We start from the raw sequence: 25,075 nt of genomic DNA on the forward strand, positions 1-25,075 counted from the left end.
ACTGCACTCCAGTCTGGGCAACAGAGTGAGACTCCAACTCAAAAAAAAAAAACAACAAAACAAAACAAAAAAAAACATGAGAGATATGCAAATCAAAACTTTTGATTGGTTTTGATATCTTTTTTGTGGAGTGATTTTAGTTCCTCTGGGTATATTCCCAATAGGGAAATTGCTGGGTCATATGGAAGGTGAATTTCTAATTCTTTTTTGAAAATTTTTATTATAAATATGTGGGGTACAATTCAGAGTTAGGTATACAAACATTGATCATGCAGGTACCCCTGTTGATGACGTATGCCCCTCCCTCCCCTAGCAGTTTCCCTCAACTGCCAATCCCACCACCCCCACCGATAGTTTCCCATTACTGCCAATCATTTTCTTGTAGCATTATAATTGTTCAAGGTCCTCTTATGAGTGAGAACATATGGAACTCTGTTCTTTGTTTCTGTGATAAATCACTGAGTATGATCAACTCCAAATCCATCCAAGTTGCTGCAAAGTCCATATATTTGTCCTTCTTTATGGCTGCATAATATTCCATTGTATATATGTACCACATTTTTTTAATCCAGTCCAGCTTCGATGGGCAACATGGTTAGTTCCATGTTTTTGCTATTGTGAATAGAGCTGCAACAACAAAAGAAACCATCAAGAGAGCAGGGAGACAGCCCACAGAATGGGAAAAAATATTTGCCACTGTTATCTGACAAAGGCCTAACATCTAGGATCTACAAGGAACTCAAACACACCAAAGGGAAAAAAACAAACAGCCCCCTTAAAAAGTGGAGAAAAGACATGAATGGACACTTTTCAAAAGAAGATATACGGACAGCCAACAGACACATGAAAAAGTGCTCAGCCTCACTCTTCATCAGAGAAACGCAAATCAAAACCACATTGGGATACCACCTAACCCTTGTAAGAATGACCCTCAATAAAAAAAACAACAACAATGGATGCTGGCAAGGATGCTGAGAAAAGGGAACACTTCTACACTGCTGGTGGGAATGAATACAAACTTGTACAACCTCTCTGGAAAACAGTGTGGAGATTTCTGAAAGAACTAGAAATCGACATTCCATGTGACCCAGCAATTCCCCTATTGGGAATATACCCAGAGGAACTCAAATTATTTTACAAAGAAGATACCTGCACATGTATGTTTGTTGCAGCTCTATTCACAATAGCAAAAACATGGAACCAATCATGTTGCCCATCAAAACTGGACTGGATAAAAAAAATGTGGTACATATACACAATAGAATATTATGCAGCCATAAAGAAAGACAAACATATGCACTTCGCATCAACTTGGGTGTATTTGGAATCGATCATACCCAGGACTATCACAGAAACAAAGAACAGAGTACCATATGTTCACACTCATAAGCAGGCCTTGAACAATTATAATACTATAAGAAAGGGATTGGCAGTAGTGGGAAACTGTCAGGGGAGGGGGATGGGATTGGCAATTGGGGAAAACTGCTAGGGGAGGGAGGGGCATACCTCATCAATAAGGGTACCTCCATAATCAACGTTTGTATACCTAACCCTGAATTGTATCCCACATCTTTATAACTTTAAAAAAAGAAAGTTATAGTACGTCCATAATGTGGTATGCTACTTATCAATGCTGACACACATTAAAAACATGAAGGAATCTGGTATCAGACTGAGTGAATAGAGACAGACAAAAAAAGTACACCCTGTAGAATTAAATTTAAATAAATTTCTGGAAAGATATGAGCAATCTGTAATGATCGAAGTAGATAATTGTCTGTCTCTGGTTGGAATGGGGCTGAGAACAGCAGGGAAAGGCCCAGTAGAAGGATTATAAAGAGTCAGGAAGAAACTTAAAAGTGATAGGGTTAGTCATTTTCTTCATCGTAATGATACTTTTATGAGTGTATGCATAGGCAAAAACCTATATTGTAAAATTAAATCACATGTGGTTTATTGTTTGTATACCTAACCTTGAATTGTACCCCACATCTTTATAAAACATATATAGGATGCTGCAAAGTCCATATATATAACCATCCTAGTGAGTGTTAAGTAGCATCTCATTGTAGTTTTAACCTACATTTCTCAAATAACCAGTAATGTTAAGAATCTTTTCAGGTGGTTATTGGTCATTTGTATACCTTCTTTGGAGAGTATGTTAACCAGTAATGGCAAGAATTTTTTCAGGTGGCTATTGGTCATTTGTATACCTTCTTAAAATTCTTTGCCCATTTTTGAGTGAGTTTTTTTGTTGCATAGTTGTAAAATTCTTTGTATATTACAGATTTTAATCAAATATATGATTTGCAAATATTTTCCCATTTTGTAAGCTGCCTTTTTACTTTGTGGATAGTGTCCTTGATGTACAAAGTGTCGATTTTTATGGCTTGTATTTCTTTTATCATTATGTTCATGCTTTCCTTTAAACACTGGAGCATATTTATAATGTTCACAATAACTGTTTTAATGTTTATGTCTACTAATTACATCATATCTGTTATTTCTTGGTCTGTTTTTATTGACTAATTTTCCTTTTGGATCTGCTTAACAATTTGCAGCTTTTCTACCTGTCTAGTAATATTTGATTGTCTGCCAGATTCTGTGAATGCCATGTTGTTCAGTGTTTTGTTTTGGCTTTCTTTCCCAAAAGAATGTTGAAATTTGGTTTAACACACAGTTTTAAGTTCCTTTTAGGTCAAGCTGATCCTTTCAAGGCTTGTTTTTTAAGTTTTATTATGGTAGGCAGATAGCCTTTATCTAGGCCTAATTTAACTAAACTAGAGGAGAAATTTGGGCTTCCTGTGTCTTCACTGACAGTCCTGGTGATTTCATGAGATTCCTATCCTGGGGCTAAATACAACTCCTGGAGTTTCACCCTAGACATGCACAGAAAAGCATTTGCCTAAAGGGACTTCTGTGTGTATTTATGAAACTTTTTCTCTCTGCATTGTTCTCACTTTTGTGGACTGTACTTGGGAGTTTACAGTTGTCTCCACCTCGCCAGCCACAGATCTCTGTGCCCCCAACTCAGCAAGACCACGGCTCTCACTGGGATACCAGTTCCTGTACCACACTCTAAGAAGTGCCCACAGGCAGAAATCTATGGTAGCAGTATACGTGGGTGTATTTGACTTTTATCTTGTTAACATGCCTCTCTGTGTGTAATTGTTTTAAGAAGTGGGATGCAACTGAAACATCTCATTATACTATACATTGGAAACATAAGTAGTTAACCTAGGTTGAGTGTGCACTCTCGTCAGATCTTACTTCAGTGTTTCTACTGATAACCATCCTTTGAGGTACTATCTATCTCCATTTCACAGATGAGAAAGGAATAAGAAAGAGACTAGGAACCAGCTCATCTTCCTAGATAAATGTCAGGCATTGGAATCATCTTCCTTCTGACCTACCCAGCAGCAAAGAGGTAACCTACAGATAATTAGGGAATAGATTCTCCAGAAAACTCCTCTCCAATTTCCAGAGACCAGAGACAAACTCTGCAGAAAGAGCAATAAATATGAAGCAAAATAAAGAAAAAGCAACAGATGGAAGAGAAAAAAAAGGGTTAGAAGAATTAGCCTATTACATGGTTTGTGTCTTGAATTCTGCATATAATTTTTTTCACAAAAGATTTTTTTTTTTAACAAAAATATCTTTGGAAACTTTTTAGTCCAATCTTCCCATCTTACAAAGAATAACACTGATGCCCATGGGAAGTAGTTTCTGTCAGGACAGGTGTCAAAACCCGAGGGGATCAGCATAAAATAAAAATGCATGACCCCTAATTCAAAATGTGATGGATTTCAAGATGGCAAGAGCAAAGCATGATGCCAAGCACAAGGTCTTTCTAGGTGGGGCCTAGGTCAGTGCCCAGGAGGTGGTTCTGCTGTCTGGCAAGAACCACAACTCTAATTCTGATCATGATAAATTAGGACTGCTCTCTGTCATTGAGTAGAATTGTTGATTGCCTGCTCCCTGCCTCTCCTTGCAGTAACGCTTAACTTAGAGCTTATGTAAGATTTTATGGGTTCTTAGTTTTTCTGCACTCAATCTTCTGGCCTTGTGCACAAACTAAAATCAAGGACAAAAATATAACCCCTGAGAAGAGCCCACAGGAACACAGCTTAGTGAGCATGGCATGGTCCTGCTGAACCCCAGGGAGCAGGGAGGAAGAACAGGTTGACCTTGTCCCTTGCTCCTCCAGGTAAATTTCAGCTGTGCAGAAGCTTAGCTCATCTTGGAGAAGCAGCTGGAGGCTGTCCCTGCCTGGGATACAGACAGTCCCAGAAAGTGTGTGCTTTCCTGACAAGGACTAGGACAAGCTTTGTGAGCTGTGTGGTCTCTAGAGTCTTCTGCAGGACTTGAAGAGCCCTATCAGAGACAGCATGGAGCCTCACCTTGAGCTACTGTGTGGTGGGCTGAGGAAATCCTCAGCAGGCAGGAGCCAGACCAGAAATACCAGCTCAGATGTCTAGCCTATCTTGACATTCAGGCCCGGGGGTGGATGCAGTCACAGCCTCTCAACCTACTAGCCTAAGAATATCCTCTGGTAAAGAATGTCACCATTCTGAGGGGGCTAAGCACACAAGCACACGTGTAAACCCTTGAGCCCTTGTACTTGGACATTTGCATTTAAATGCACACAACTGCTGATGCGTATGCTCACGTCCCAAATTAAAGAGTGCGAAATGAGAGCAGGCGAGCCGCCCTGAATTCACAGTGAACACGGTCTGAGCCTTCACCTAAAACAAAAACGGACTGTCCAGACATTTTGCCTTATTTGAGCTTTCCCACATGCTGTGGGGCTGATGGAGCCATGTTTCAAAATGCGAGCTGTGCTCTTTAACAAACTGACAGAGGACGTGGCATTCCTGCAGCCGCACTGTCGGCCAGAGCGAGAGAAAGCAGGCGTCTTCCCTGCCGCGGCGATGCAGCTCCTTCGGGGGTCAGGACGCGCCCCTCCCTCGCGACCACTCCCGGCCCCACCGGCCCCAGCGCCCCCGCCTCGCCCCCCGGAGCCGCGTGAGCGCGCAGAGCGGAACTCGGGGCACGGGTGCGCGTGGGAGGCCGCGCGCTGCCTGCTGGAACTTGTAGTTCACCTACTGTACTCGAGGCAGCCACCGCCTTGGCACGGTGCATGCTGGGATTGTAGTTCCCACGGGCTATCCCGACCGACCCCCCTCCCCCCCGCTGCAGTGCATGCTGGGGATTGTAGTGCGCCGTGGGCCCCGGCGGGCGGTGGATCTGGGGTAAGTCTATCCGGCCTAGGGAGATGTCCTCTCAGTCCTGCAGAACTGCTTCAATTAGAAATTGAGGCCGGGCGCGGTGACGCAGCCTCTCGTCCCAGCACTTCGGGAGGTCGAGGCGAGAGGGTTGCCTGAACCCAGGGGTACGAGACCAGCCTGGGCAACATGACGAGACCTCGTCTCTACAATAAATCAAAAAATTAGCCGGACGTGGTGGCGCTCGCCTGTAGTTCCAGCGACTTGGAAGGCTGAGGCGGAAGGATCGCCTGGCCCCAGCGGGTTGAGGCTGCGGTGGCCGTGAGTGTGTCACTGCACTCCAGCCTGGCCAACAATGAGACTCTGACTCAAAAAAAAAAAAAAAAAAAAGAAAGAAAAGAAAAGAAAAAGAAAGAAAGAAAGAAAAATAAAGAAATTGAGCCCACGCCACCCTGGTCTCTGATTAAGGATCTGGGAAACTGACATGACCAAGGTTCAGTCACATATCTACACAGCAGTTGTCAAGCTCCAGTCCTGCACAATAGAATTCTCCCTGAGGAAGAATTAACTCCAAATAAAAATTTGCAAAACAGGTGAACAATAAGAAAATAATGAGCATGGACCTTAAGAAAATTTGTTGCTGAATAAGAAACGAGGTCATCGGGCCAAAGAAAAATAGCAGGCTTGTAAAAATTATTTATTTCTGAACCTGAAATAAAAATATAAAGAAAAACTTTGTCTTTATCTTAAAATTTGATTAAACTTATTTTTAATTTTAATTGACAAAATTAAATGCAAAATAATTTTTGATATGCAAAATATTTTGGTCTATGTATATCTTGTGGAATGATTAAATCAAGCTAATTTACATATCTGTTATCTCATATACTTTTTATGCTGGGAAAATTTAATCTTTTTCAAATCAAATCAATTTTCAAGTATACAGCACATTATTATCTGTAATCATCATTTTGTACAATAAACATCCTAAATTTATTTGTCTTGTTTACCGAAAGTTTTGTATCCTTTTATCAACATCTCCTCAACCATCACTCTTCCCCCAGCAATTGGTAGCCATCATTTCACTTTCTGCTTCTATGAGTTTGACCTTTTTGAATTCCACATATAGTGAGGTCATGCAGTATTTGTCTTTCTGTTTCTGGCTCATTTCATTTAGTTTAATGTCTATAGTTTTGTCCATATTGTCACAAATGACATGATTTTTTTTCTTTTTTTAAGGGCGAAGAGCAAGCCACTGTATATACATAGCACATTTTCTTTATATATTCATCTGTTGATAGACATTTGGGTGAATTCCGTGTCTGGACTATTGTAAATAATACTGCAATGAACATGTGACTATAGATGTCTCTTCATTTCCTTTGGATACACAGCCAAAATTTGAATGACTGGATCATATGGTAGTTATATTTTTAATTTTATGAAGAAATTGTATTCCATAATGGCTATACTAATTTGCATTCCCACCCACATTGTGCAAGAGTTCCTTTTTCTCCACATCCTCACATACACCTATTTCTTGTCTCTTTGATAACACATATCTTAACAGGTGTGAGGGGGCATTTAATTATGATTTTAATTTGCATTTTCCTGATGACTAGTGATGATGAGTATTGTATCATATACTTGGTGGCTATTTGTATATCTTATTTTGAGAAGTGTCTTTTGAGGTCCTTTTGTCCATTTTTTAAAAAATTGGGCTATTTGTTTACTTGTTATTTAGGGGTGTGTGTGTGTGTGTGTGTGTGTGTGTGTGTGTGTGTGTGCATGCGCACACGCGTGCACATGAATGTGTGCACTGTTATTGTTTTTTGTTTGTTTTTGTTTTTTATATATTTTGAATATCAAGTCCTTTTCAAATACATGTTACAAAAATATTTATTTCATTTTACAGGTTATCTCTTTACTCTAGTTGATTGTTTCCTTTGCTGTGCAAAAAGTTTTTTATTTAATATAGTCACATTTGTCTATTTTTGCTCTAGTTGCCTGTGATTTTAGGATCATATTTAAGGAATCTTTGCCCAGACCATGACAAGAAGCTTTTCCCTTGTTTTCTTTGAGTGGCTTTGCAGTTCTATACCTTATGGTTCACTCTTTAATCCATTTGGAGTTGACTTTTTAAACTAGAATGAAGTAATGATCCAATTTTATTCTTTTACATGTAGATATCCAATTTTTTTCCAACACCATTGATTGAAGAGACTGTCCTTTCTTCAATGTATGCTCTTGTTACTTTAGTCAAAAATCAGTTGACCACAAGTTCATGGATTTATTTCTGGACTTTCCGTTCTGTTTCATTGGTCGATGTGTCTGTTTTTGTGCCAGTTGCCATATTCTTTTAATTACTGTAGTTTTGTAGTAGAATTCGAGATCAAGTAGCATGATGCCTCCGACTTTATTCTTTCTTTCTCTTTTTTTATAACAGGAAGCAAGATTTATTGGTGGGGATGAAGAGCCAGCAGAGCAAAAGTCTTCATGAGTGCAGGGCCTGCCACTTGTCCAGGGGCCACGATTGGGGGTGAATTTGACCCCACAGCCATCTGGGATGAGCAGCTTCTCAGCCACCATGTCTTCAAATTGATCTGCGTTAAATTTGGTAAAGCCTCACTTCTTTGAGATATGGATCTTCTGGTGGCCAGGGAACTTGAACTTGGCTCTGCGCAGAGCCTCAATCACACGTTCCTTGTTCTGCAGCTTGGTGTGGAGTGACATGATGATTTGGCCAATGTGCACCCTGGCCACGGTGCCCTGGGGCTTTCCAAAGGAACCTAGCATTCCTGTCTGGAGCCTGTCAGCCCCAGCACAGGACAACATCTTGTTGATGCGGATGACGTGGAAGGGGTGGAGCCTCACTGGGATATGAAAGCCATCCTTGCCACAGCTTTTTACCATGATCATTTTGGCACAAATAGGAGTAGCCTCCAAGCTATTCATATTCATACAGTTGTTCATATTCATCTGACACCATGTGGCCACAGAGTGGGAATTCATCTACTTTTGCCTTCTGCTCCAGGTAAAAGATGCGAATCTTGGCATCAGGGACACCTCGGCAGAAGCAAGATTTTGGGTATGGCTGGTTCGTACAATACCAGTAACACCGGGTGGGGCGGCAGCCCATGGTGACACCAGGATCTTCGGTGCTGCGGCAAAGGAAAAGAGCTCCAACTTTATTCTTTTTGCTCAGATTGTTGTGGTGATTGGAAGTATTTGGGGTTCCATGTTAATTTTAGGATCTTTATATTTACATAAAAATATCATTGGAATTTTGATAGAGATTACATTGAATCTGTATTTTACTTTGAGTTATATGAACATCCTAAGATTATTAATTATCCCAATCCATGAACTCTCGATATCTTTCCATTCATTTGTGTCTTTTTCAATTTATTTCACAAATAGAAATCTTCCACTTTCTCAGTTAAATTTATTCCGATGTATTTTACTCTACTGATATTACTGTAACAGAGATTTTTAAAATACTTTTTGGGTAATTTTTCAGTGTATGGTAGCACTATTAATTTTTGTTGGTTTTACATCCTAAAAATTTATTGAATTTGTTTTATAGTTCTAACAGTTCTGTGGTGAGATCTTTAGGGCTTTGAATATATGAGAGCATGTCATCTACAAACAAAGTTAATTTAACTTCTCCATTTTCTGTTTGTATGCCTTATATTTTCTTTTCCTTGCTTACTTGCTCTGGCTAGGAATTCCAATACTGTGTTGTATAGATGTGGTGAGAGTGGACATCTTTTTCTTGTTTCTAGTATTAGAAGAAAGGCTTTGAACTTTTCACTGTTGAGTATAATGTTAGCTGTAGTCTTATCATATGTGGCCTTTATTGTGTTGAGGTACATTTCTTCTATACATAATTTTTAGAGAGCATGAAAGAACATTGAGTTTTGAATTTTGCCAAATATTTTTTCTTTGTCTATTGAGATAATCACATGCTTCTTTGTCCTTCATTCTGTTAATGTGGTATATTACCTTTATTTATTTGTATATGTTGAACCAGTTTTACATTCCCAGGATACATCCCAAGTGATCATGGTGAATGGACCTTTAAGTGTGCTGTTGATCCTCAGCAAAGGAAACAAAGTGGGAGGTATCACCCTTCTAGACTTTAAACTTTACTGTAAGACTACAATAATCAAGGCAACCTAGGATTGGTACCAGAACAGGCATATAGACCAATGGAACAGGATAGAGATTCCAGAAGCAAAATTTCAATTTCTCAACCAACTCACCTTTGACAAAGCCTCCGCTGACAACTGCTGGGGAGAGGAGAACTTATTCAGTAAATGGTGTGAGAAAACTGACCACATGCCGAAGATTAACACAAAGTCAATACCCATCACCATACACAAAGATCAACCATCAATGAATCAAAGACCTAACTGTAAAACCACAAACTATAAGAATCTTAGAAAATGCAGGAGCCATTTATGGAAATTGGAACTGGCAACCAATTCCTGATCAAAACCCCAAATGCCCATGCAATAAGAGACAAGGTAGACAAGTGGGACCTCATCAAACTGACAAGCTTCTGCAAAGTCAAAGAAACCATCAAGAGAGCAGGGAGACAGCCCACAGAATGGGAAAAAATATTTGCCAACTGTATATCTGAAAAAGGCCTAACAACTAGGATCTATAAGGAACTCAAATGTGCCTTAAAGAAAAAAACAAACAGCCCCATCACAGAGTTGGTCAGATATATTAATAGACACTTCTCAAAAGAAGACATACACGCAGCCAACAGATACATTAAAAAATGCTTAGCCTCACTAATCATCAAAGAAACACAAATTAAAACCACATGAGATACCACCTAACTACAGTCAGGATGACCATCATCAATAACTCAAAAAACAACAGATGCTGGAGAAGATGAGGAGAAAAGGAAGTACTTCTGTACTGTTAGTGGGATTGTAAGCTAGTACAGCTTCTGTGGAAAATGGTGTGGCGGTTCCTTTTTTTTTATTATAGAGATGTGGGGTACAATTCAGGGTTAGGTATATAAACATTGATCATGCAGGTACCCTTGTTGATGAGGTATGCCCCTCCCTCCCCTAGCAGTTTCCCTCAACTGCCAATTCCACCCCCTCTCCCCTGACAGTTTTCCATTACTGCCAATCCCTGTCTTATACTATTATAATTGGTCAAGATCAGCTTATTAGTGAGAACATATGGAACTCAGTTCTTTGTTTCTGTGATAAATCACTAAGTATGATCGACTCCAAATCCACCCAAGTTTCTGCAAAGTCCATATATTTATCCTTCTTTATGGCTGCATAATATTCCATTTTGTACATGTACCACATTTTTTTACCCAGTCCAGCTTTGATGAGCAACACAGTTGATTCTATGTTCTTGCTATTGTGAATAAAGCTGCAACAAACATACGTGTGCAGGTATCTTTTTTGTAGAATAATTTGAGTTCCTCCGGGCATATTCCCAATAGGGAAATTGCTGGGTCATATGGAAGGTCATTTTCTAGTTCTTTCAGAAATCACCACACTGTCTTCCAAAGAGCTTGTACTAGTCTACATTCCCACCAGCAGTGTAGAAAGTGTTTCTTTTTCTCCACATCGTCGCCAGCTTCTGTTTGATTTGTATTTCTCTGATGATGAGTGCGGCTGAGCACTTTTTCATGTGTCTGTTGGCTGCCCATATCTTTCTTTGAGAAGTGTCTATTCATGTCTTTTGACCACTTTTTAAAGGGGCTGTTTGTTTTTTTTTCCTTTCGGCGAGTTTGAGTTTCTTGTAGATCCTAGATGTTAGGCCTTTGTCAGATATACAGTTGACAAATATTTTTTCCCATTCTGTGGACTGTCTCCCTGCTCTCTTGATGGTTTCTTTTGCTCTGCAGAAGCTTGTTAATTTGATGAGGTCCATCTTGTCTATCTTATTTCTTACGGTATTGACCTTTAACGTTCTGAATAGGAATTGATTCCCAGTTTCAATTTCTATAAGGGTGTCTTCTGTGCTAAGATTCTTATAGTTTGAGGTTTCATGTTTAGGTCTTTGACCCATTTAGAGTCAATTTTTGTGTATGGTGATAGGTAGGGGTCCTGTTTCAATCTTTTGCATATGGTCAGCCAGTTTTCCCAGCACCATTTACTGAATAGGTTTTCTCTCCAGTGGTTGTTGTTGGAGGCTTTGTCAAAGATGAGTTGGTTAAGGAATTGAGGCTTTGCTTCTAGAATCTTTATGCTGTTCTATTGGTCTTTGTGCCTGTTCTTGTACCAATACCAGGTTGTTTTGATTACTGTAGCCTTATAGTAAAGTTTGAAGTCTGGAAGTGTGATACCTCCTGCTTTGTTTATTTGCTAAGAATTGTTTTGGATATTTGTGGTCATTTATGTTTCCATATGACTTTCTGTATTGTCATTTCCAGGTCTGAGAAGAATGATGTTGGTAGCTTAATGAGTATTGTGCTGAATCTGTAGATTGCCTTTGGTAGGAGGGACATCTAAGCAATGTTGATTCTTCCTATCCATGAGCATGGATTATTTTTCCATTTGTTTGTGCTTCTTGGATTTCTTTGAGCAGTGTTTTGTAATTCTCATTGTAAAGGTCTTTCACTTCTCTGGTTAGGAAGATGTCGAGGTATTTCATTTTTTTGATGGGATTGTGCTTTTTATTTGGGTCTCTGCCTGCTTGTTTTTGGTGTATAGGAATGTAACTGTCTTTTGCACATTTATTTTGTCCCCTGAGACTTTGCCAAAGTCCTTTATCAGTACAAGCAGGTTTTTGACAGTTTCTCCTGAATTTTCAAAGTATAGGATTATATCATCAGCAAAGAGGGATAACTTGACTTCCTCTTTTCCTATTTGGATGCCCCTAATGTCCTTCTCTTGTCTAATTGCCTGAGCTAGGACTTCCAACATAATACTGAACAAGAGGGGTGAGAGTGGACAGACTTGTCTTGTTCCAGTTTTCAGAGGAAATGTTTCTAGTTTTGGTCCATTTAGCAATATATTGGCAATATATTGTTATAGATGGTGCTTACTACTTGAAGTATGTTCCTTCTATACCTAGGTGTTTGAGGGTTTTAATCAAGAAGAGATGCTGGATTTTATCAAAAGCTTTTTCTACATCTAATGAGATAATCATGTGGTTCTTTTTTTTAAATCTGTTGATGTATTTAACTACATTTATGGTCTTGCGAATGTTGAACAAACCCTGCATCCTGGGGATGAAGCCTACTTGCTCATGGTGGATGATTTTTGAGATGTGTTTTTGGATCCAATTTGATGGAATCTTGTTGAGGATTTTTGCATCTATGTTCATAGGGATATTGGCCTATAGTTCTCTTTCTTTGTCAGAACTTTACCCGGTTTGGGTATCAGTGTGATGTTAGCTTCCGTAAAATGATTTGGGGAGAATTCTATCTTTCTCAATTGCCTGGAATACTTTCAGTAGGATTGGTATTAGCTCCTCCTTGTATGTTTTGTATATTCTGCTGGAATGCCATCTCATCCAGGGCTTTTTTTGGTAGGTAGTTTTTGTATGACTGAGTCAATTTCCTGGGTTGTTTTTGGTCTATTTAGTGTCTCAATGTCTTCTTGTTTTAACATGGGGAGGATGTGTGTTGTCAGAAAGTCCTCCATTTCATCTAGGTTATCAAGTTTTTTTCCATATAGGTGTACATAGTAATCTCTGATAATCCTTTGTATTTCTTCGGGTCAGTTATGATTTGATCTTTTGCATTTCTGATTGTATTTATTTGGGCTTTCTCTCTCTCTCTCTCTCTTTTTTTTTGGTCATTCTGGCTAGGGGTCCATCAATCTTGTTAATTCTTTCAAAGAACCAGCTTTTTGTTTTGTTGATGTTTTCTATAATATTTTTGTCTTCCATGTCCCGTATTTGGGCTCTTATTTTTGTGATTTGGATTCTTCTGCTAAAGATGGAATTTTGGTGGTCTTCTCTTTCCAGTTTCCTTACATGATTTGTTAGGCTCTCCACTTGTGATCTTTCCATTCTCTTGATGTGTGCTCATAGAGATATAAATTCCCCTCTTAGAACTGATTTCATAGCATCCCAGAGGTTTTGGTAAGACGTTTCTTTATTTTCATTTGTTTCCAGGAATCTTTCAATTTCTTCTTTGATTTCAGTGTTGACCCATTCATTGTACAGCATCATGCTGTTTAGTTTTCATGTCTTTGTGGGCTTCAGGGAAATGTTGTTGGTTCTGATATTTATTTATTTATTTATTTATTTATTTTGAGTTGGAGTCTCACTCTGTCACCCAGACTGGAGTGCAGTGGCCGCTCCTGGCCACCGCAGCCTCGACCTGCTGGGCTCTGGTGATCCTTCTGCCTCAGCCTTCCAAGTAGCCGGAATTACAGGCATGCGCTACCATGCCCGGCTGATTTTTTAAATTTATTGTAGAAATGAGGTCTCGCTGCCCAGGTGGGTCTCGAGCCCACGGGCTCTGGCAATCCACTCACCTCAGCCTCCCAAAGGCACGGGATTATAGGCTGAGCCACCGAGCCCGGCTCTGATATTTATTTTTATTCCACTGTGTACTGAGAATGTGCATGGCAAGATTTCAATCTTATGGAACTTCTTTATTCTTGATTTATGACCAAGGATGTGATCGTTCTTGGAGTGTGTTCCATGTGGTAATGACTAGGATGTATATTCTGTGGTTGTTGGGTGGAATAATCTGTAGATATCAACTAAACTTATTTGGTCAAGTGTCAAGTTTAGGTTCTAATTTCCTTGTAGATTTTTTGCCTTGACGATCTATGTAGGACTGTCAGTGGGGTATTCAAATCCCCAGCTATAATAGTGTTAGAGTCAATATCTTTTTTTAGTTTATTTGTAGTTGCTTTATAAATGCTGATGCTCCTGTCTTGGGTGCATATATGTTTACGATGGATATTTCTTGTTGATGGATTGAAAACTTTTATCATTATGTAGTGTCCTTTTGCATCTTTTTAAATTTTTGATAGCATAAAGGTTGTTTTCTCTGATGTTAAGATTGCTACTCCTGCCTTCTTTTGTGATCCATTTGCTTAGAAACTTGTTTTCTATGCTTTAACTTTGAATCTGTGTGTGTCCCTTGTAGTGAAACGAGTCTCCTGGATGCAGCAAATAATTGGGTCATGGTTTATTATCCAGTCCGCCATTCTGTGTCTTTTCAGTGGGATATTTAGTCCATCACATTCAGGCTTATTACTGGAATGTGATTGCTTATCCCTGTCATAAGGTTCTTATAAAGTTTTTTCTTTGTTTGCTTGTTTTTTTGGGGGGGGGTCTTTGGGGTTAATATATGCGTTTCTTGTTGCACTGTATTCTCTGTTGATTCTGTGTTCTGCTGTTCTCTTGGGAAGTGTGTGGTGATTCTTTTTTTCTTTCTTCTGTGCTTAATACTTCCTGTAGAGCTGGTCTGGAAGCTGCATCCTCTTAGGGATTGGATGTTCAGGAAGGATTTTAATTCTCCATCACTGATGAAGCTGAGCTTGGCTGGACAGGAAATTCTTGGTTGAAATTGTTTACCTTTGAGGACCTTGAATATAGGCTCCAGTCCCTTCTTGTTTGTAGTGTTTCTGCTGATAGGTCTGCTGCTATTCTGATTGGTTTTCCCTGGTAGGTAGTCTGACCTTTCTCTCTTGCTGCCTTTAGGATTTTTTCCTTTCTGCCTACTTTGTGTAGGTGAATTACTATGTATTTAGGGGCTGGTCTTCTCATTTGATGTCTTGTGTGGTTTCTCTGTATCTCTTTTTCTTGGCTGGTCACATCTCTGGTGAGATGGGAAAGTTTTCTTGGATTACCTCCTGGAATACTTGTTCCAAGTTGTTCTCATTTTCCCTTTCTTCTTCTGGGATCCCAATCAGGTGTAGGTTTAGCCTCTTGATATAATCACACATCTCTTTTAGGCTTTGTTCTTTCTTTCTGAGTCTTCTTTCTATGTTTTTTACAGATCAGGTTAATTCCATGTTCTGGTCTTCAAGTTCTGAGATTCTTTCTTCAGTTAGATTAATTCTGCCTTCCGTGCTTGTCACCTTATTATTTTTTTCCTGAATGAAATTTTTTATTGCCAGAATCTCTGTCGCAAGTTCTTTCAGTGTTGCATCTTGCCTTTCTTGAGTCTTATTCACTCTTTCCAACCATTCCCTGATCCCTGTCGTATTCTGGCGCCAGTCATTGGTGACTTCTATTGTTTGGGCACCAAGGTCTGATTTCTCAGGAGTTTTGTCTTTGGTAGACTTGAAATTGCCTGAGGTCTTCCTCTGACTTTTCCTCATTTGTGACAGCTCTCTTGTTTTTTCTTTAGCTCTGTTATTCAGTGTCAGTGGGAGAGGCTTTCCCTTCTGATGTTTGCTCAGTCCTCTATTCTTCCCTGATCTGGGCTCTGGATTTGTTCTATTCTGAAATAGGATGTTGGATGGGAAACTTTGCTGTCTCTTGTAGTTTTTGAAATCCAAGTAAAGTGGGGATGGGGTGCTAGGAGTCAGATGCTACTTGCAAATTAAAATGTTCACTTATTGTGGTATGTTTTCCCTGAGATCCACTCCCCACTACCACTCTGTATGATAATGCAAAGCAGAAACCAATCCATACTACAAAGCAATCTGCAATAACAACAAAGCGAGACAAAACAAACCACAACAACAGAAAAACCTCAAAAAAACTAAACACACATACACATGCCTAGTACGAAGTGAATACAGAAGAAAGACAAAAAGACCAAAGGGGGGAGAATAAGAAAAACGAGAAAAAAAGTGGGGGGGGGATTCAGGTGGAACCCTCACACATATATATTGATATACCCCTTAAATTATAAAAAATGAATATAAAGAAACCCCCGGAAAAACAAAACAGCAAAACCCAACAACAAAATCAAAAGATGAACACTCAACATTCACATACACACATAAACAGAGAATGACAAATAAAAGCAGAAAGGAATGGAGAAAGAAAAGAAAAAAAATTTAGGGAGGAGATGCAGGTCAAAGCCCCATATACACATTCATGCACAAAGGAAAAATATTTTGAAACTAGATGAATTAACGAACAGTTAGAAAACTTTTAAAATTAAAAAATAATTGAAAATTGAATAAAACAGAACAAAACAAAAACAAAGACAAAAAAACCTGTCCTCTGGAGTTGCTCCTGTAATCAGATCTCTCCTGCAGAGCCACCTCTTTCACTCTCACCTCAGGGAACAAAGCAGGGAAGGAAGAGGGGCAGTGGAGGTGGGTGGGGCTGCAGTCCTCCCCTCCCACTCTCCTATGGTCAGGGAGATCTCTGTTGGGGATGTACACGATAGTCTCTTCCCCAGGTATATACTCTCATGAGGCTGCCCCAGCCAGGACTATCCTGGAATGGGGTTCTCCTATTGTGACTGATGTCCAGGCTTCGTCTGGATTTGTCCCTCTCAGTCGTGGCCCAGCTGTGTAGGTCTGATGTTCAGAGGATTGCTGGGGAGGAGGAGGTTTTGGTCAGCCCCGGATTCACCACTGATCTCTTTGGAGTTCTTCCTCCTCCTTTTCTGGCCACATCCTTTGTCCTACGGCTGGATCAGGGTAGGGGGTGGAACAGCTGGAACTCAGCACTTGTCAGGCCCCTCTGAAGTCTGTGCTCTCAGGATATTTCCTCTGGACCACAATTCAGCCCTGAGTAGTTGATCTGCCATTCACAAAGATCGGATCTCTGGGCTCCATCACAGCCCCTTCCAGTGCCTTGTTAGGTCTCTCTACTATTTCAATGGTAAGGGAGCACCTGGGGCAATAGTTTGTTGTGTTGTTTAGGCAACAAGCTGGAGACTGGAGGAGGGGCTGGGCGGAGCAATGCAAATCTCTGCCTGGAAAATGGCTGCAGTAGGCGGCTCTTCACCAGGTATGTACTCCTCTCTCTGGATTCCCCTCGATGCTCTCTCTCCAATAATCAAATCTTGCGCTCCAGCAGGTCCGATATGCCAGGTGATGGTATGCACTGGGTGCCAAGTGCTGGGAATCAGCTGTATTTAGCAAGCTTTTCTCAGGCATGTTCCCGCAGGCAACAGACATTTTTGCGGCAATTTGGGAGCTGAGCTCTAATTTCAGGGCAGTGGGGGCTTGCAGTCACCCTCAGAGCGGGAACCTGGGTGAGTATCCCCTCAGACAGACTTTCGCACTCCCACCAGCGCCAGCCTACTCACCTGGAGAGTCTTTATTGTGATTTGCCTCCACAGAGAGATTTTTACAGCCTGACCTGTCGGCTGCAATCTTAAGCTCCCGGTGGTTCTTAAAAGATCTAAAAATCAACCTTCCATATGACACTGCAACCCCCATTCTAGGAATATACCCAGAGAAAATCAAATCACTCTATGAAAAAGATACCTGCACATACATGTTTATTGCAGCATTATTCACAATAGTCAAAACATGGAACCAACTGTGCTGCCCATCAAAAATGGACTGTATAAAAAGTGGTATATATACACAATGGATTATTATGCAACCATAAAGAGGGACAAAATTATGAACTTTGCAGCAACTTGGATGGACTTAGAGTCTATAATACTTTTTGATCTATCACAGAAACAAAGAACTGAGTACCACATTTTCTCACTCATAAGTGGACCCTGAACAATTATCATAATACTATAAGAAAGGGATTGACTGTAGTGGGAAACTGCCAGGGGAGGGAAGGGGCACACTTTATCAATAAGGGTACCTGATCTCAAACCAGGTGAAGTGGGGACCAAAGTGAGTTCCAAACATTACCTGTACAATGGCCATTTGATAACCTAACCCTGAATTGTACCCCACATCTTTAAAATAAAAATTGTTTTAAAATGTGCAGTTAAATTTTTGCTAGTATTTTGTGGAGGATTTTTATATCTATGTTCACCAAAGATATCAGCCTGCAATTTTCTTTTTGTATATTGTTCTTATCTAGCTTTGATATGATGATAATTCTGGCTTTGGTTTTTGTTGTTGTTGTTTTGTTAATTTTTAATTTTAAATACGTGGGGTACAATATACAAATGTTCAAAGCTCATTATGCAAGTACCCTTCTTGAGGTATTCCCCCCAACCCCATGGCAGTTTCCCACTACTGTCAATCCCTTTCTTATAGTATTATGACAATTTTTCAAGGTCCACTTATGAGTGAGAACATATGGTACTCAGTTCTTTGTTTCAATGATAGATCACTCAGTATTATAAACTCTAAGTCCATCCAAGATGCAGCAAAGTTTATGTTTATCTTTTATCACTGTGTAATATTCCATCGTGTATATGTACCACATTTTAAAAAATCCAAACCTCTTTTGATGGGCAGCATGGTTGGTTCCATGACTTTGCTGTTGTGAATAATGTTGCAATAAAAATGAGTGTGCAGGTATCTTTTTCATAGAGTAATTTGAGTTCCTCCGGGTATATTCCCAGTAGGGTGATTGCAGGGTAGTACGGAAGTTCAATTTTTAGAACTTTTAGGAATCGCCAAACTGTTTTCCACAGAGGTTGTACTAATTTACAATCCCACAGAAATGCAGACGTGTTCCCTTTTCTCCACATCGTCTGCAGCAGCATCTGTTGTTTTTTGTTATTGATGATGGCCATACTGATTGGAGTTAGGTGGCATCTCAGTGTGGTTTTAATTTGCATTTCTTTGATGACTAGTGAGGCTGAGCATTTTTTCATGTATCTGTTGGCTGCTCATGTATCTTCTTTGGAGAAGTGTCTAATCATATCTTTTGCCCACTTTGTAATGGGGCTGTTTGTTTTTTTCTTTACAGCACGTTTGAGTTCCTTGTAGATCCTAGATATTAGGTCTTTGTCAGATATGCAGTTGGCAAATTGTTTTCCATTCTGTGAGCTCTCTCCCCTCTCTCTTGATGATTTCTTTTGCTTTGCAGAAGCTTTTCAGTTTGATGAGGGCCCCACTTCTCTTCCTTATCTCTTATGGTATGGGCATTTGAGGTTTTGAACAGGCGTTGATTGCCAGTTCCAATTTCCATAAGGGTGTCTTGCATTTTCTAAGGTTCTTATGGTTTGAGGTTTTATGTTTAGGACTTTGATTCATTTAGAATTGATTGTAAGATGAGTTTGTAAGTTCTTCTCTTCAGGTTTTGCTGTGAGCTTAAGAAGACTTGGTACTAGTTTTTCTTTAAATCTTTGGTAGATTTCAGCTATGAAGTTATCAGATCTTGGATTTTTATTTGATATGTGATTTATTATTATTGATATAGTATCCTTACTCATTATTAGTCTGTTCAGATTTTCTATTTCGTTATGATTCTGTCTTGGTATGTTACATGTTTCTAGAAATTTATCTATTTTTTCTAGGTTATTCAATTTGTTGTTGTAAAACTGTTCATAGTAAGCTCTTATGATCCTTCATATCTCTGTTTATTGTTTTCAAAAAATTAAAAAACAGGGAGAAAATTTCACTCTGTTAATAATATAAATGATGATACCTTTTTAGTCCATTTGTGATGCTATAACAAATTCCTGATGCTGAGTAATTGATGAAAAATATAAATTTATTTCTCACAGTTTGAAGCTGAGAAGTTCAAAATTAAGGCACCAGCATACATAGTGACTTTTTTTCTGTTTCTCTGAATGAAAAAAGTCCTTGAAGGAAAACATTTTGCTTATGTGGAAGTGGTGAAACAACAACAAAAAGTGGCAGCAGCACTAAAGGCATCAAAATTGATGAGCTCAAAAACTGTTTTGAGTAGTGAGAAAAGCATCTCGATAAGTGTAGTGCATTAAACAAAAAGTATGCTCAAGTTGACTAAAGTTTAAACATATAAGAATAAATGTAACAGTTAAAAAAATAAATTTCAGGTTTTGGGGTATCCCCTTGTATTAACTCATTTGGTTCTCACAAGGAACTGTGTGAGGCAAGTACTATCATATTCACTGTGGTGTGGGCAAGAATGCAAAAAAACAGAGAGAGAAAGCAGCATTCCCAAGGCTTTATGGGTATCAAGATGCACAGATTTAAATCAACCCCATTTCCTGGAGCCAGGCTCCTAACACTAGACTGATATGTTGAAAATTCAATAAGCAGAAAGAAGAACAGAGATGGTTAGAGCAAGGAAGGTAACATTGAAATGAAAATTAAAATGACAAAATTAAAATCCACATTGCTAGTGATCAGGAGAAAACTTACCTTCAGATGATAATTAAAATCACTTCTTAAGAAATTGAAAGCAAATTCCTTTAAGTGAATGCAAGAAATTTTTTTCTAGAAAAGCCATTCCAGAAATCAGAATTCACCACCAGTTTCAGAAGTTCACTTAAGTATCATTATATAGTATCTATCCTTGGAAAACTTTATAGATAAAAAATATACAAAAAATATATAATTAGTTATCTTTAGTATGAGATCATGAATTATATTTTTATTTTTGTGTCTCTGAATTTTTAGCATTTTGTAGTATATGCATTTCTTTTAAAACAAAGAAATATCCTTTAAAAAGAGCACCGGTTTAGGAGTAGAACAGAAATGCCAGGTTTGTGTCCTGGCCCTCTGCCGTTCTTCTGAGTCCTAAGATGAACCCAGGGGTTGGAGGCATGCCTCTTTTCTCTGGTGATTGTCAGTGCCCGGTTGGACATGAAGTCTCCTCTGACTGTATGTTATTCTAGCTATTGTTATGGGGGCCATAGAAATATCCCTGTCTCTGTCTGAGACAGGCCTGGGAAGTTGTGACCACTGGGTTTCAGCAGGAGCAAGGTATGGACAGGGAAAGGTTTTCAGGAAAGGAGGTTGACCAGGTTCACCTGGTCGCTGGGATCAGAAGCATGTTCGGTTCTGTGAAAGATTCAAGGAAACATACGGTCTCTGTCCAAAGTAGCTTAAAAGCAATGCCTACAGAAAAAATGAGAAGAAACCATAGGTAACGGTTTGCATGGGCTTGTGGCTGTGGGCAGGGGGTTGTCAGTGATTAGGGAGAACTTTCAGGATTCTGTCAGTATTGGGTTTGTGGATGATGCCCAGTGTCTCTTATCTAATAAACCCCCCACAGCATAATGAATGTTCAACAGATAGGATGATTTACAGCGTGACTGAGAGACAGTATTCCACGACAAGACAGTCTTCCACTGATGTGCTTCTGGGAGACATTCCAGCCTAGAGTTCAGTGAAATATAAATAGCTTCGTCCATGCCATCACTGCTGTTTTCATGGTTGTTTAAGTTGCCCACTGAGAATTCATTCATTCCTCTTGAGGCCCTCAGGGTCTGCATAATGTGTCCATTTCTATTTTAGAGATCAATTCACTGATTGATTCTCCATGCAAGCTGCCTCCTTCAGGAACTTGGGCTGCTCTGTTTGGATTCTGGGTTTTCTGCTCGTTAGTTATGAAATCTTGGATAAATGCATAGCTGCTCTAAGCCATTGTTCTTGCACAACATGTACTAATGTTTGTGTCTGGCCTGTGGGGTTATTGTGAGAATTTTCATAATGCATAGAAATTGCCTGGCAGGTGTTTGACACACAGCAGGAACTCACCTGAGGGAAGTGGGTGACAGCCATTTTACAATGGACTACAGGTGAACACAGAGCAGCACCTGTCTCCTCCAGGAAACATACATGACTGGGCTCCATTTCCGCAGAAGGAGCTTCTGACCATGACTCACAGGTGGTTGTTGACGCCATTTTCCACTCTCATCCTGCAGAGATAACCATGGTTTTCTCAGCAATCAGAGGAGTGTATTTAGGCTGCAGGCACAGTGGGCACCCAGACACTCACCTCTGAGAAAAGGAGAACATTAATGAGCTCTTTCCCACCGACCCTCCTGATACACTATGGGCACACCCCTTTTGTTTCATTCAAGTGGAGGAAGTGGAGACATCATATTTTCAGAAGCAGCCTCTAAAGCAGATCAGAGAAAGGAAACTGTAGTTTCAAACCATAAATAAGAACAATATCCCGATCAGCTAGAGTTGGTCCTGGATGAGGTATGGGAATGGAGGAGCTTTCTAGACAGGCTCTGGGTGTGAGGGCCAGGAGGGGAGCAAAGAAGCAGGAGAGCAAGTCTCTTCCCTCATGGGAGTGGTGCTTTGTAACAGAAGGGCAAAGGCAGGAAGAACCAGGTGTAGGGAAAAGCAAGGGGGTGTGTTGAAAGGATGGAAATGTGTACCACATCCATGGGGAATGGGAGGAGGTGGGTATCTATAGGGAAGGAGCAGAGAGAGTGCTGGGAGGGGAACAGGTTCCTGTCTTGTGGGCCAGAATCAGGTGAGACATGTTTCTGTGCTGGGCCAGGTGTGCAGGGCCAAGCAGGATATGGAACGATATAGGGTATCCATGCTCCAAGCAGCTGCAAAGACTCAGTGGTAAAAACACGACATCTCCCATCTCTGTCTTGGATGATTGTCTACTCCACTTTCAGGTAAACCCAGAAATAAATTCCACGAAGCAGTTTCTGTTTCTGAGTATTTGTCCCTGTTGCTTTCCTTGCAAAGCTCCTGCCTAAGTCTCCAAGGACTGAGTCTGAGCCTGTCCCTTCAGTGAGTCAGTGGGAATCCTGGGATGCATCGTTCTAAACTATGTCCTAGAGCCAAGAGAAACTTTAGTGTTGGTATGTTCCTTGCTTTAAAAAAAAAATTTTAGTTGTTTTAGAGATGCTATGGTCACAAATAGCTTTTAAAATGCAAATTAAAAAATATATATATACAGAAGTTTCAAAAGTACCCAGTTTAACCTAAAGCTGGTCTGTGTGCTAGGTGCACCTTTATCTTTTGCAAAATTCTACTTCAGTCAAATGAGACTTCTCACTTTTTCCTCCCCAGTTTGCTTTACTTGGTCCCTTCAGCAGGAGACTTTTCATTATTGTTATTATTTTATCCATATTCTATACAACCTGCAAGTACTAACTCAAGCACTTTGCAATCTGGTGTATACTCCAATGATTTCCCGCTTATCTGAAATTGTGCATGGTCACTTGTGCCAGTTTCTTTGTTGTTAATTCCATAAAACATTGGAATAGCCCCTAACTGTGACAACCCATGCATTACTTGTAGAGTTTCTGTTCTTTCCAAGGCCTTGATCAGTAGACCCAAGTAGATAGCCTTACTGCAGAAGCCAGGTGGCTACAGGATCTTTCTCAATGGAGGACTTCAGGCAGCCACTGCTAATCCATTATAGTTGACCTGCAAGGTGAAACCTATTTGCCAATCTTGCCCTATAATATCTCATGGACTGTATAACTCTTTGCTTTAATTTTTTTGTATAGTATGTTTTGCCTTCAAAGTGTACAGAGGGCCTGAAATGGAATTGGAATTCCTCAGACTGTGTCTTTAACAGCTTGATGGCCATGGCTAAGAGCCCCACCATGAGGGACTCAATCTTTAATTAGGGGACCCAGTCTCTAGGAGACTGCTGCTAAAAACCAAATGCCTTTTGGTGGGAAAGGCATTTTTGTTCATCATTAACTTAAATTAGAAAATGGATATGCATCTTGAAAGTGAGGGAGTAGGACCTACATGCTGGAGCTGTGGACAGGTAGGTTTTGTTGTGGGTGGAAGAGAAAGGGGTAGGAAGACAGGGTGGTATGAGGAGTATTTTATAAAAAATAAATGGTTGCTGCTATTGATGTAATGCCTCTTACTGTGCATAATTTTTATAATTGTGGACAATTGAATGTGGTGGGCTTTACTGTCCCCAATTTATATTTGAGGAAACAGAGACCTAGAGGGTAATACATGGATTATTTTCACCCCGCAGGTTAATGGCAAAAGTAGATCCCAAGGCAAGTGGATGTAGTGAGTGATTTCAGTAAAGGTTCAAGAAGGACCTACTGTAGATTCTCTTACCTGTAATCCACAACTAAGGTTACCAAGCTCTGCCCTCAGTGGGCTACAGGGTTGCTGGAACTTCTGTGAGATCTGCTGGGAGCTATGGTTAAGGAGCGTTGTGAAAATGAAGTCAGGGTGTTAACAGATACAGAGGTGGAAAGAAACATACCGAGGGAAGTGAATACCCATCAGCTTGAACACCACTATATATGAAAATGCATCACTTAATGATGGGGATATGTTCTGATAAATGCATCCTTCGGCAATTTTGTTGTTGTACAAACATCCTAGAGTATACTTACACAAACCTGAGTGGGTTTAGCTTACTCTACAACTAGGCTATATGGTGTAGCCCATTACTCCTAGCTTACACACCCGTACAGCATGTGACTGAGCTGCATTTAGCAGGCAACTGCAATACAATGGCAAAGATTTGTGGATCTACACATATTAAAACAGAAATGGTACAGTTAAAATATAGTATTAAAATCTTATGGGGGCACCATCATATATGCATTCTGAAACATCATTAGGTGGTGCTTGACTGTGTGTGTGTGTGTGTGTGTGTGTGTGTGTGTGTGTGTGTGTGTGTGTGTGTAACGAATCTTTCTTATATGAGTCCTCAGTCCCAAAACGACAGCCCGTCTTCATAAGCGTAACCACTAATCATATTTTTCAAGTAGGAATCTGGATAATGGGAGTCCTCACATACAGGAAACTTCACTGCCTATTGCTTAGTAAGAATAAGGAATCTGTCTTACTCGGCTCCTCAATCCCCAAAAAATTTAAGGTCATCTTGCTATGGGTTAAACACGAATCATGGTGTTTTCGAGCATGAATCTGGAAAATGGAGTCCTTATTTACAGGCAACTACATGACCTATTGCTAAGAAAGAATAAGAATCTGGGTTACATGAGTCCTCAATCCCAGAAATCTACAGAGCATCTTGGAAAGTTGTAAAAAGAATCACAGTTTCGAAGCACGATGTATCTATGAGAGCCCCTGATATACAGGAAAATACACATTCCTCTTTGTCCAAGGAAGAAAAATAATCGGGGTTATAGCAGTCCTCAGTCATTAAAATCA

General features: G+C 39.9%; 1 pseudogene; it reads right to left on the reverse strand.

The window, feature by feature from the left end:
- Positions 1–7,719: 7,719 nt before the first annotated feature.
- Positions 7,720–8,364, reverse strand: LOC103276305 (annotated as a pseudogene).
- Between the last annotated feature and the right edge of the window lie 16,711 nt (positions 8,365–25,075).

Source organism: Carlito syrichta, unplaced genomic scaffold (assembly GCF_000164805.1).
Source record: "Carlito syrichta isolate Samal-C Ts95f unplaced genomic scaffold, Tarsius_syrichta-2.0.1 Scaffold316028, whole genome shotgun sequence".
In the NCBI taxonomy this organism is placed as follows: Eukaryota; Metazoa; Chordata; class Mammalia; order Primates; family Tarsiidae; genus Carlito; species Carlito syrichta.